The sequence below is a fragment of the Pithys albifrons genome, chromosome 3, assembly GCF_047495875.1.
Source record: "Pithys albifrons albifrons isolate INPA30051 chromosome 3, PitAlb_v1, whole genome shotgun sequence".
In the NCBI taxonomy this organism is placed as follows: domain Eukaryota; kingdom Metazoa; phylum Chordata; class Aves; order Passeriformes; family Thamnophilidae; genus Pithys; species Pithys albifrons.
In genome coordinates, this window is record NC_092460.1 from 26,831,142 (window position 1) to 26,843,247 (window position 12,106).

The window sequence follows — 12,106 nt, forward strand, 5'->3', positions numbered from 1 at the left end:
TACATGCTCTTATAAAAACTCCCCTTCCAGCTCTCTTGCAGCTCCCCCTTGAGGTGGAAGGTGCTCCAAGGTCTCCTTGGAACTTAACTCCAGGCTGAACAACCCCAGCTCTCATCCCCATCTTCATAGGAGAGGTGCTCCAGCCCTCAGAGCATCTTTATGGCCCTCCTCTGGACTTGCTCCAGCAAGTCCACATTCTTCTTAAGTTGGGGCACTGGAGCTGGACACAGGACTCCAGGTGGGGTCTCAGGTGTGCCTTCACCAGTGCTGAGAACAGGGGGACTATCCTCTCTGTAGTCCTGCTGGACACACTGTTGGTACAGGCTAGGATGCCAGTGGCCTCTTTGGCCACATGGGCACACTGCTGGCTCATGTTCAGCTCCTGTTGACCAACGCTGCCACATTCTTTTCTGCAGGGCAGGTTTCCACATGCTCTTCCCTCAGCCTGTAGTGCTGCAGGGGGTTACTGTGACCCAAGTGCAGGACCCAGCACTTTGCCTTGTTGAGCCTCATATAACTGGCCTTGGCCCATCGATCCAGTCTGTCCAGATCCTTCTGCAGAGCCTTCCTGCCCTCCAACAGATCAACACTCCCAACTTGGTGTTATCTGTAAACCGACTAAGGGGGCACTAACCCCGTCATCCAGATCATTGATAAAGATCATAAACAGGACCAGCCCCAGTAATGAGCTCTGGGGAACACCACTGGTGACTGTCCACCAACTGAATATAATTCCATTCATCACCACTCTCAGGGCCCAGCCAGCAACCAATGTTTTGTCCTGTGGATAGTGCACTCATCCAAGCCATAAGCAGCCAGTGTTCTTCAGGGGAATGCTGTGGGAAATGTTGTCAAAGGCTTTACTAAAGTTCAGGTGGATGACATCCACTGCTTTTCCCTCATCCACTAAGCAGGTCATCCTGTCATAGGAGGAGATCAGTTTGGTCAAGCAGGACCTGCCTTTCACAAACCCACAGTGGGCAGCTTGACCTGCCCCCCAGTTGTCCTGTATGTGCTGTGTGATGGCACTTGTGACCTGCTCCATGGCCTCCCCCAGCACTGAGGTCAGGCTGACAGGCTGGGTTGTCCTTCTGGCTCTATTGTAGATGGGCATCATATTTACTAACCTTCAGTTGACTCAGGCCTCCCTGGTTAGCCAGGACTGCTGACCACCAGTGACACCTCAGAAATGGGTGAGGGTCCTCTTAGCAAGAAACTGGCTAGTATTTTAGGGAAAATACTGCTGTGTAATCTTTTAAGTGGCAGTTAAATGCCACCCTGAGCCCTGATCCCGTCAGGTCTTGGAAGCTCACCAGGGTCAGCCTCAGTTAGTACTTGGATGGGAGACCTCCTGGGAATACCGGGGGCTGTAGGTTCTAGTCCTGAGGACTTCACTGTCACTGTCCAAACTCGCTCGGCTGTGGCTGATGAACCTGAGGAGTTAAAGGGTGGGGCCAGTTCTGCGCACGCTGTGCCTGACAAAGCCAAGCCTTACAAGTCTTTTAACAATTGTCCTCATTGGCGTGGCTAGCTTCATATGTTTAGCATTATAGAACCTTAAATTCTTGGAAGCTTTAGTGGTTTTTGTGAATTAGGGAAATCTTTTTACCCTTCAGTGATTAGGGCTTTTTTTAAAGTCGTGATAAATGTTTAAAATCACTTTTCACTTCTGACCCAAGCTGGTTTTTAAATGGTGATACAAAGAGTTTAAAAAAACTTCTATGAACAAAAGAATTCTAGCTTTCAGAGTTCTGATTTCAAGGCAGAAAGTCCAATCTTGTCCATTTGAACTTTAAAAAGCTGTCCTATTTTTTCTGTTTTCAGTGGGTGGCAGGCCCATACACATTAGAAAGTAAATGAGGCCACCTCTATCTCAGCAGCATCTCCACATGTCCTGTCGTAGCTCCCACTTCATAAATAAAACTGAAATGCTATTAGCAAGTATCTAATAACTTTCCCCCAAGCAAGACATTTGTAAGGTGGAATCCCCAAAGTACAAAGGTCATTGTTATTAAAAAAGTTACTCAGAAAATTCTGGGTTTTCTGTCTATATTGATGGCTCAGTTTTTAAGTTTCCAGCTATTTCTCTATATATGTATACAGATGTATAAATATATATTTAATAAGTGTGTATATGCAGTAAATTTTCATGCATTTAAACATTTATTATCCACTTGAGAACTTCCTGCTCTGGAAACTTTTGTGAGTTTTTTTCTAAGTAAGTAAGCTTAAATATTTAGAAGATTACATTCTAAAAGTTATCACAGGCATCTTGATTTAGTAGTTCCACTTTTTTCTTTCTGTCTAGTTGGAATTCACTTTCCAGAGCTGCTTTTGCTGTTTCTTCTCCTTCCATGATACCCTTGGGTACATCATTGCAATCTCACAATCTCAGGACACAGTGGGTGCCCCACAGCAACCAAACTACCTCATTCAAGCCCTGCTGTACAACCCCTAATGCCCAGGTGTTAGATCTCCTCTTGCTTCCCAGAAAAGAAGTAAATTTCATGAAGCTTATATAATGTCAAGACTTGTTAGTACTTTGCAGCAAGCCTGACTTAAATTTTAATTATATACTTTGAACAGAATATTTAAGATTCATTTAAAAAAAAAAACAAAAAACCCAAAGCAATTTGCTTTTAATACTGACCGGACTTGGAAGAGGTTTGAATTTTCCCATTTTTGGCACATTTGTTGGATTAACAAGCCTTAATTACTTTAGGTAGATTGCTAAAACCTCTGTCTTTCTGTGCATAAAGAAATGCAGATATATTTTATTTTTCAGTGTTAATATCTCTGCTTCCTCAGTGTTCAACCTGGGATGGGTGATGTTCTGTCACCATCAACAAGGACTGAGTGCAAAGTCACTTCTGACTGCCCATGACATTCTCAAAACACAGGGTGTTCTTAGCAGTTTTGTGTAACTGAATGCTGTGCTTTCATATTCCAGATGCATGATCAGGACACATTTTTTGAATAGTGAGCAAAATGATGAGCAGCAGATGTACCTTCATCCAGGCCCAGATGATATTCTGACTCTGTCTGACATGTCCTGAGATCTCCATGTAAGAGCAGCTGATGTTGTTGAGAAGGGGGTCATATCCCCTTCTGTAATGGAGAAATTCACCCTGCATTCAACCAGAATGGGTTGCAATTGTCTAGCTCTAGCTGAATTGCAGATTTGCAGCAATAAAAAATTCATGATTTACAGCTCAGTCTAAATTAAATATTTAAACTTCTCCTTTGTGCCCTAACCTTATTGTTTAAGAAGAACTCCATTGTTTAAAGTTTGTCATTTATATTGGGCAGGATCACTCAGAAAATGCTGAGTTTTTATGTGAAGTCGCTTAATTGGCATATGGGTTTTGGAATGAAAAGCCTTACTCAATCAGCTATTTGCTAATTCTCTAATATGCAACAGAGCAGAGACAACTACAGTTTTGCTAAAAAAAAAAAAGAAAAAAGAAAAAAGAAAAAAAATCCTACCAAACTTCATCTTCATGGTGATGTCTGACAGAGTTCCGCTTTTCCAATCATTAGCCAAGCATGTTCAAGTACTTACCTGCAACCAAGTCTGAGAAGCTTTAGTTTGGAGGAGAGAATGCAGAATTTAGGGGTTGAAAGAAGTTGGGGTTTAAATTTCTTTTTATGCTCGTGGAGAGAAGAATAGCTAAGAGCAAAATATTTTTATAGTAAGCTGTTTCTCCTGATTTTTATCTCCTGCTAACAGCCAGAAAGTGAGTTTGTATGTATTTCTGGGGGCACAAATTAGATCCTTTGTTAGCTTAGGATAAATGACAGACTTGATGGGTTTAGTAAATAAACCAACTAGCTGAACATGCTTTTGCAGGTGTGTTTTACTTGTGTTCTTCACTAAAAGATTATGTAGTGACATGTGCAAATACTCTGTTTAATATTGTAACTCAAACGGTAACAGAGCTTATATTTGCAGTGTTACTGAACTGTTAGTACCAGTGTCCACTTCTTGTTCTGTAACCAAGAGGGAGATGGTTTGGAAAAAAAGAAAAAAGCAGGTGATACTTATTCCCTGAATTATTTCCTGTTGGACAATGTATCCACAGGATTATTTAAAGGAAGATGCAGCTCAGTAAGATCTGGGAATAATCTTGGAGATCCAGGGTTTGAGATGTACCACTTACAAGCTATTGAATTCAGTGAGGATTTAATGTACTTTGTTTCTGGCAGGAAGTACGTGGAAGTTTGTAGGAAGAAGCTCAGTCTTAACATGAATTACGTTTTTCTAAGTAAAAAGTAAGTATTCTTTAGGTTTTAAAAATAAGAGGCATTTGAATACCAAGTACATTTGACATATTTTGTAATCAGATTCATTTGGGAAAGATGTAGGTCCAGTAACTTTAAACTGTAGTATCAGCTTACTAAACTACTGAGTTTTTTCATGACCTTTGCTTTGGTTTCCATAGTTATGTGTATTTACTGTTGCAGTTCCATATGGGACAGCTGTGAGCTGCAGTGTTTAAGAACATCTGGTTATGCAAACCATTGTTGATGAAGGGAAAGGAATTGAAGTAAATTTCATGTACTAAAAGACTGCTGCCTTTAACAAAAACCTTGCATATGGAGTTCAAGTATAACATGAGTTTTGTTTCAGTTTTTTCTAACTTAAAACATTTTCTGAAAACATCTGCTTTTCATTGTATAGTTCTTCTAATGTTTCATTCTTTCTGCAACATACATGAGTATCTAAAACCCAAGAAATGCTCCTCATGTCCTTATCCCCATTTTTAAGACTTCAGTTCTTCTAGAGAGTAGAAGGGGCTTGGAGAATGCCAGATTGCAGAATTTCTGACCATGAGATGTTTGGATCTGTAAATTAAACCTGTCTGTGAAAAACAAAGCTCTTTGGACTATATGGATATAGAAGTATTATTGTGGAATCCTGAAATAATCATATAAATGGAGAAAAGCAATCAGGTTTTACCTTGATCAGCTCCTAGGGAAATGTGCTTGCTCTCTAAGCAGTGATTAGTATGTCTTCTGGAAGCACAGTGGCACTTGCTTTGTATCTGAACTACTAATAATTGGATCTTTTTGAATGGAAATTATTGCAGGTTTTACTGAGTCATAGTAAGCCACATGTATGTGCTGCTCAGATATCTGTGTCTTCCCAACTTGATGAGTATAAGGAACCTTTAATTTGGAACAGGTTCCCTAGTACTTAAGTGAAAGCTTACGCTTGATATATTCATTAGATTTATGTACATGTTTAATATTTATGTAATACTCAGTATGTCCTTTACCATGGTAACCAAGGATGATGGTTTTTATTTTTGTTTGTTGTAAAACTCTTCTGGAAGCTTCTTATCATCTTAAGGGTAGGTAATGCAATTAAAGTCTTTTAATGCACTTTAAAAAATAAATAAGCATCATATGCTTTTGTGTTATAAAGCTGCCAAGCTGTTGCAAAAGATGAAGTGCTGCATCACTGAATACTTAGACAAATACAACTGAGTACATCTAAGCTGACTTGGATTTAAACAGATCTATTCTTGCTCATGTGGAAGAATAAAAAAGAAAAGTAGGGAGATGGCAGTTAAATCTCAAGATTTGAGACTTCAGAAATTGAGTTTCACTCTCCTCTTTTTGTTTGAATTCTAGTGTGAGGTGGGAGTCTATTAGGGAAGAATAGATAGTCGTTTTGTGCAGTCTTAGGGATTACATCTTCATGTACCACCAACACAGCTGTTACATTGCAATACTATGTCATGATTGCATTTTATAGAAGGAGGGGGAAAAGAATTAGATCAAGTGATCCTTTAAGCTCCCAAGGGTTTGGCATACCGTTCTTGCATGTGTTACAGCTTTAAATATAAATTAAAATGAATAAAGTATAAATAAATATGAATTAGAAAAGAATAACTGTTTATTATTTGCTTTATGGTCTTAATGAGTCAGGGGAATGTGAGAACCCAAAGTAAAACGTTCACAATTTAGAGCATTACATGTAGAATGTACCGAAGTTAATCTGGAGTTAGAACAGCCTGGATGGCACTTCTGTCTTGAGAAAGATTTCTCAGCCCTTCTGGGATGATTACAATGAACTTGATAAAAAAATAACCTTTTTCTTTTATTATTATAAAGCTTTGTCTTGTTTTCATGAGCAGTGCCATGTGGTTGCACTAGCAGGGCTAGGAAAGGAAATGGTGACCAGGATGAGTATTTGTAGAAGCTTTTCTTTAGAGAAATAAAAATAATGCTTGTTGGGTAACCAACTGTTGGGAGAAGCTTTAATGAGCTGGCATAAGCCAAACCAGGATGTTACTCTTTTTTGAAGTTAAGTGGGGAATCAAAGAAGATATCCCAGTTCACAGATGAGATAGAGTGCTCTGGAGAGAGGATGGAGGTACACAGAGAAACAGGGGGAAGTGCAGGGCTGTAAAGGGTGTGGGGTTTTGGTGCTGCCAGAGCTGTGAAGTTCAGGGAACCTCAGAGTAATGGGAGTTGCAAGTCAAAAAAGTTTTATTCATTATATGCTTTTATTCTTAAGTTTTGATTCTGAGGTACTGATAATACTACTGGGATAAGTGGCTTGAGTTACGCTTCTGAACTCCAAATCTGTGTTCTTGAAAGCAGGCTCCTATGTCGTGCACTCTCAATTGGACCTGCTGAGTTAGCCAAGAATAATACCCTGGGGACTGTGGCTCAAATTTTTGCATAGAAATGAGCAAATTTTAAATGTTGGGGAGTCTTCATGCCTGACACAAGAGCTGCAGGAAAGTGCTGTGGTACAGCTCTGTTGATAACCAGGTCAGTACTGAAGCCTGTAGCACTTGCAGGTTGTACCGCTCAGCAGAGTTTAGTTACAGTGCAGGTAAAGTATGCCAATAGAGCTTGGTGGGATGAAGGAGCAAATCAAACAACTGCACAATGAGTCAATGTACTAAAAAATATGAAATCATCAAAGTGGACATTTGCTTATTAAAAAACCAAAACTGCATGTTCTGTGCAAATTTAAGTTCTAGTATTTTGAGTCTCACTCAGAGTTTCCTTCATGGCTTTCCTCATTCTGAAGGCCAGATAATCTTTTATTGTGGCAGTGGTCCTAATAAATATCAATTGGATGCCAAGTGACTTGTTCTTACATAAAATGTCAAAAAGAATCGTCTCTGAAATAAAGCACACCCAGTGATTAGGATGCTTAGATTTATGTTGATGCCATATGGAAGAAAGCAAAAGGCAGGACAAATTTAATACTTAATTTACTTGTAAAGCATTCAGTACCATCATCTCAGTTGTGCTACTGTTAAGATGAGATTACTTAAATTTCTCGAGAGGTAGAACATAAGCTAGACAGATTTTTTCTGCTCAACTACTTAACCTGAAACTGATCTCATTTAATTTTCCCTTTTTAAGGCTTTTTGTTTGTTTGTTTCATTGGGGTTTTGTTGGGGTTTTTGGTTTGGTTCATATGCAGGGGGGGGAGCATTGTTTGTTTGGGGTTTTTTTTTGTGTTAATATTCTGTTGGTGCTTAGGGTAGTGAGCTGGCTGAACTGTTTACTGCTGCTGAAACAGGTGGCATCTTACTTGACTTCCTCCTTCCAGTGCTCAGACTGTTGCCCATCTTCACTTTTTCAATGGTTCTGATGCAGTTTGGGCTCTCTACTTTATCCAACTACCAGTTCATCCAACTAATGCAGCAAAAAATCTACTTTTATCAGTTCTATGCCATTTGCAGGCTGCTCACACCTGTATAACCTAGCTCTGTCCTTGGACGTGCTTAATGCCTTTCAGACAATTTTGCTGAAATAATTGCATCCTTTTTTTTCCTCTGTGTCACAGCTACTCTTGAAGACAGGACATTAAAGTCTTTTTTGCAGAACTTGAAAATTTGCAGTAGTTAAACTGACTTTGGGGGGCACTGTAGATCACCCAGAACAAGTGGAATTTGATGTTGAATTGTACTCATAAGTGCACCGTTTTTCGATTTTAAAAAACTGAGCACCAGGAAATGGAAAACAGTTGTAGATGAGTTGACAGCTACAGGTATCCTCAAATACATCAAAGCGCTGCATTATCTCTTTCCTCAGTTTCTGAAATCAAATGCAAAAGAAGCAGGTTTGTGGAGATGGAGATGCTTTTAATCATAAAGCACCAATTGTGCTTGTTTCACGTTCATCACTGAGCTTAGCCAGACTGAGCCTGGTGTTCTCCTGGTTATTGTCATCTGAAATGCTGTGCAGTCTCAAACTTTACATTTATTGTATTTGCAGTACTTCAGTACTTCCCTTCTTGGCACCTCAATAAACATTTTGTGGTGTTTCCTCTCCATCTCATCTTGCATGTCTCCTAAACTCCTCTGTGCATAAGGAAATGAGGAAGAGATTACATCCAATTTGTCTTTGCTTGCCGTTGTGGTTTATTGGGCAAATATCAAGCTAAAAAGTATACTTACATTTAGCCAGCTATTCAGCTGCGTAATTAACTGACAGAGCATCTCTTCAGCCTGGTTTTCTCCTGGGATTTTATCTTATCTTGCTGCTCTATGACATTTTAGAAGTGGAATGTTTTTCATTGACTTCTCTTTTGTACTGGGTCTCGCTCCTTTCTTCACTCACTGTTATCTCTTAGGAAAGAATTAGTGGCTTCATTTTATGATACCATTTCCAACTGCTGCAGGTGGATGTGTGGAGTGTTTTAAGCACAATGGTCTTTTTTTCTGTCCTCTTTTAAATGTGAGCATAGTGCTAGTATTAATTGAAGGTAATAACCTACTTTACAGAAGTTTCTATCACTGCTTTTATTTCAAGAGTTGATGCTTTCTTCATATGTTTAAAAGAAAATGTTAATTAAACTGTTACTAATGCAAAATATTTTGGTTCTATTTTGAAAATTCAAACAGTAGGAAGAGGGTCTAGAATTTTTTTGTCTGGTTCTTGTCACTATAATGTTTAACATATAAATGGATTTTCCCACCAAGCAGAAAAATCCTGACTTTGTCCTTTTCTTCAGCCTTTTACTCCTGCCCCTCCTCCAGCTGAAATGTCCTCGCACAGACAGGAAGCAGCGTAAGAAACATGCATGCACTGAGAATGCAGGAGATAGCACTGTGCAGCTGTTTAATTCATTAGCCTTTCTGATTCCTTATGGGAATTAAATTACTGGTTGGATGGAAGGTTCACCACAGTGGCATTCTTGAATGCAGAGCTAATCAAAGTTCACTTACAGCTGCAATGCAACTGGTGTCAGCTGAATCCTGGGTTTTTTAAGAGAAAAGATCATTACCCTGCTTAATCATAGTACTGCACCAACACAGTTTTCTGAGTAATTAGAAGTATAACAGCCTCAACCAATCTCTTACACTGTATCTTAGCACGTTCTCTTTAAGGGTTAGTTTAGTTTTGCTGCTTAGTGTATTGACAGCCTGACTTCTGACATGACATGGATAAAATGATGATTGTAATTCTGGTTTTATATAGCTTCCAACTAAATCACTTGTGTGTACATGACTTGATTTGGGAAAAAAGCCCATAGATTTTAGATTTCTGCCCCTCAAAACTGTCTCTGTCAGTTCCATGGTCTAACCTGTGCACACTGAAGTTCAAGTTACTGAGTCAGAATGCAACACAAGCAGGAAAACCAAACGTGATGCCTTTAGGCCAGATCTGGCCTGCTTGATGTGTTCAGGGGCCAGTCCTGTTTAATATCTTTATTGATGATCTGGATGAGAGGGTCAAGTGCACCCTCAGTCAGTTTGCAGTTGGGTGGGGAGTGTTGATCTGCTGGAGGCTCTGCAGAGGGTGATCTTGACAGGCTGGATTGATGGGCTGAGGCCAACTGAGTGAAGGTCAACAAGGCTGAGTGCACACAACAACCCCATACAGAACTACAGGCTTGGGGTAAGAGTGGCTGTAAAGCTGCCTGGTGGAAAAGTATCCCTGGGAGTGTTGGTTGGCAGCAGCTGAACATGAGCCAGCAGTGTGGCCAAGAAGGCCAATGGCATTTTGGCCTGTATCAGCAATAGTGTGTCCAGCAGTGACTGTCCCCTGTTCTTGGCTCTGATGAGTCTGCACCTTGAGTGCTGTGACCAGTTTGGGGCACCTCACTACTAGAAAGACGTGGAGGTGCTGGAGCATATTCAGAGAAGGGCAACAGAGCTGGTGAAGGGTCTGGAGCACAAGTTTTAAGAGAAGTGGCTGAGGGAATTGGGGGTGCTTAACCTGGAGAAAAGGAGGCTCAGTGGGCACCTTATCACTCTACAACTACCTGAAAGGAGATTCTCAGGTAACAAATGATGGACAAGAGGAAATGGCCTCAAATTGTGCCAGAGGAGGTTTAGGTTGGGTATCAGAAAAAATTTCCTCACTGAATGAGTGGTCAGGCATTGAAACAGGCTGTCCGGGGAAGTGATGGAGTTGTCATCCCTGGAAGTTTTCTAAAAGACATGTGAATGTGGTGCTTAGGACATGATTTAGTGGTGGACTTGGCAGTACTTGGTAATGGTTGGACTCGATCTTGGAGGTCTTTTTCAACCTAAACTATTCTATGGTTTATCTAGATCCAATGACAGATTGGGCAGAATTTTAGCATGTGGCTTAGAAATAGAAGTAAAATTTCTAATCCTTAGAAGTTAAGAGGACTGGCTAGATTCCAAATGTGAAATAATGTAGTGCTGCTTTAAGTGTCCAGAAATGGCAACTCTGCAATGAGGACTGCTAAGTCTCCATATAGGTTTTCTAAGTCAAATTACTAAATAACTTAAAAGGCATTAATATATATATAATTTAATTGCACACATAAATTAGGGGCCAAAAGGGTCTGGAGAATAATGTAGATAAATATCTTCATCCCCTTCTCTTATCCTGAGTGATGATGAATGCAGTGTTCCAACTAGTGCATAGTGATGCTTTCTATTCCCAGCTGATGCCTATATCGAACTCGTGGTGTCTGTAGACCTGCAGAGACAAACATCCACCTTATCAGCATCTCCAGCCTTCAGTCCCAGTCAGGATTATAGTTCACTCTACTTTGCCTTTTTAGTTTATAACCCTGCTTCCCTCCCATTGATTCTCTTTTACACCATGTCAGATAGGATACTTACTTTACATTTCTGTGTTCATCAAATTATTTTCTTTTTGAAGTGAGCAAAACATTCAACACAAGAGGAAATCAATCTTAAGAGGACTTAAAGCTTCAGACTGAAGTGTGGGCAAAGCTGTGTGTCCTTTATTAAAAAAAGAAAGAAACCATGCTTACACTCAAGTTCTTGCAGTATTTAGAGCTGGAAACAGCATTTGGAAGAGGACAAATTTTCCTAGAAATACAGGAAATAGTTTTAGTGGAAGAAGGAACCATCAAATACGATCTTCAGATTTGTTGTGACTAATGTGGAATCTGCTGTAGGACTGCCATCAGTACAGGGGGGTTCTTACCATAAAGGGAACAGGAGTCAGAATTGGAATAATGTAGCAGTTTCATAATGTTCACATCTTTGTTGTCAAGCAATTTTTTTCATCTCTTTACTTATCTAAAGAAGAATAATTATATGAGGAAACAAGATTGCCTTTTTTCTCACTGGGTCAAAACCCACTGTCTTCTTTTTGTGTTAGGCATTTGGGTGCCTTTGGCAGCCCTGGGGTGACCCAAGCACTGTGGGCTTAACCTGTGCAGCCTTTTCTTCCCCAACTTCTCTTAAATGGTCTGACTTTAGGAATGAACCTCAGAACTAAAAAATCCTTAAGGTGCTTCAAAGGTCAGTGAAGCTGGTGAAGAGTCTGGAGCACAAGTCTTATGAGGAGAGGCTGAGGAAACCCAGGTTACTTAGCCTGGAGAAAAGGAGGCTCAGTGGGCACCTTACTGCCTCATCTCTTCTCCCAGGCAACAAGTAACAGGACAAAAGGCAACCTCAAATTGCATCAGGGGAGGTTTAGATCCAATTTTGGGAAAAATTACTTCACTATAAAAGGGTTGTCAAGCACTGCAACAGGGTGCCCAGGGAAGTGGTTGAATCATCGCTATCCCTGGAGGTAGTTTACATACATACATACATACATGCATATATACACACACACACACACATACATACATACATACCTGCATACAGATGTGACACTTAAGGACATGGTTTAG

The 12,106-nt window shown here is 40.1% G+C and overlaps 1 protein-coding gene across 5 annotated transcripts in view; it reads left to right on the top strand.

Annotated features, from left to right (window-relative positions):
- Nucleotides 1-12,106, top strand: part of KIAA1549 (KIAA1549 ortholog) — a 159,103-nt gene that overhangs the window by 42,256 nt on the left and 104,741 nt on the right. The window lies entirely within an intron of this gene.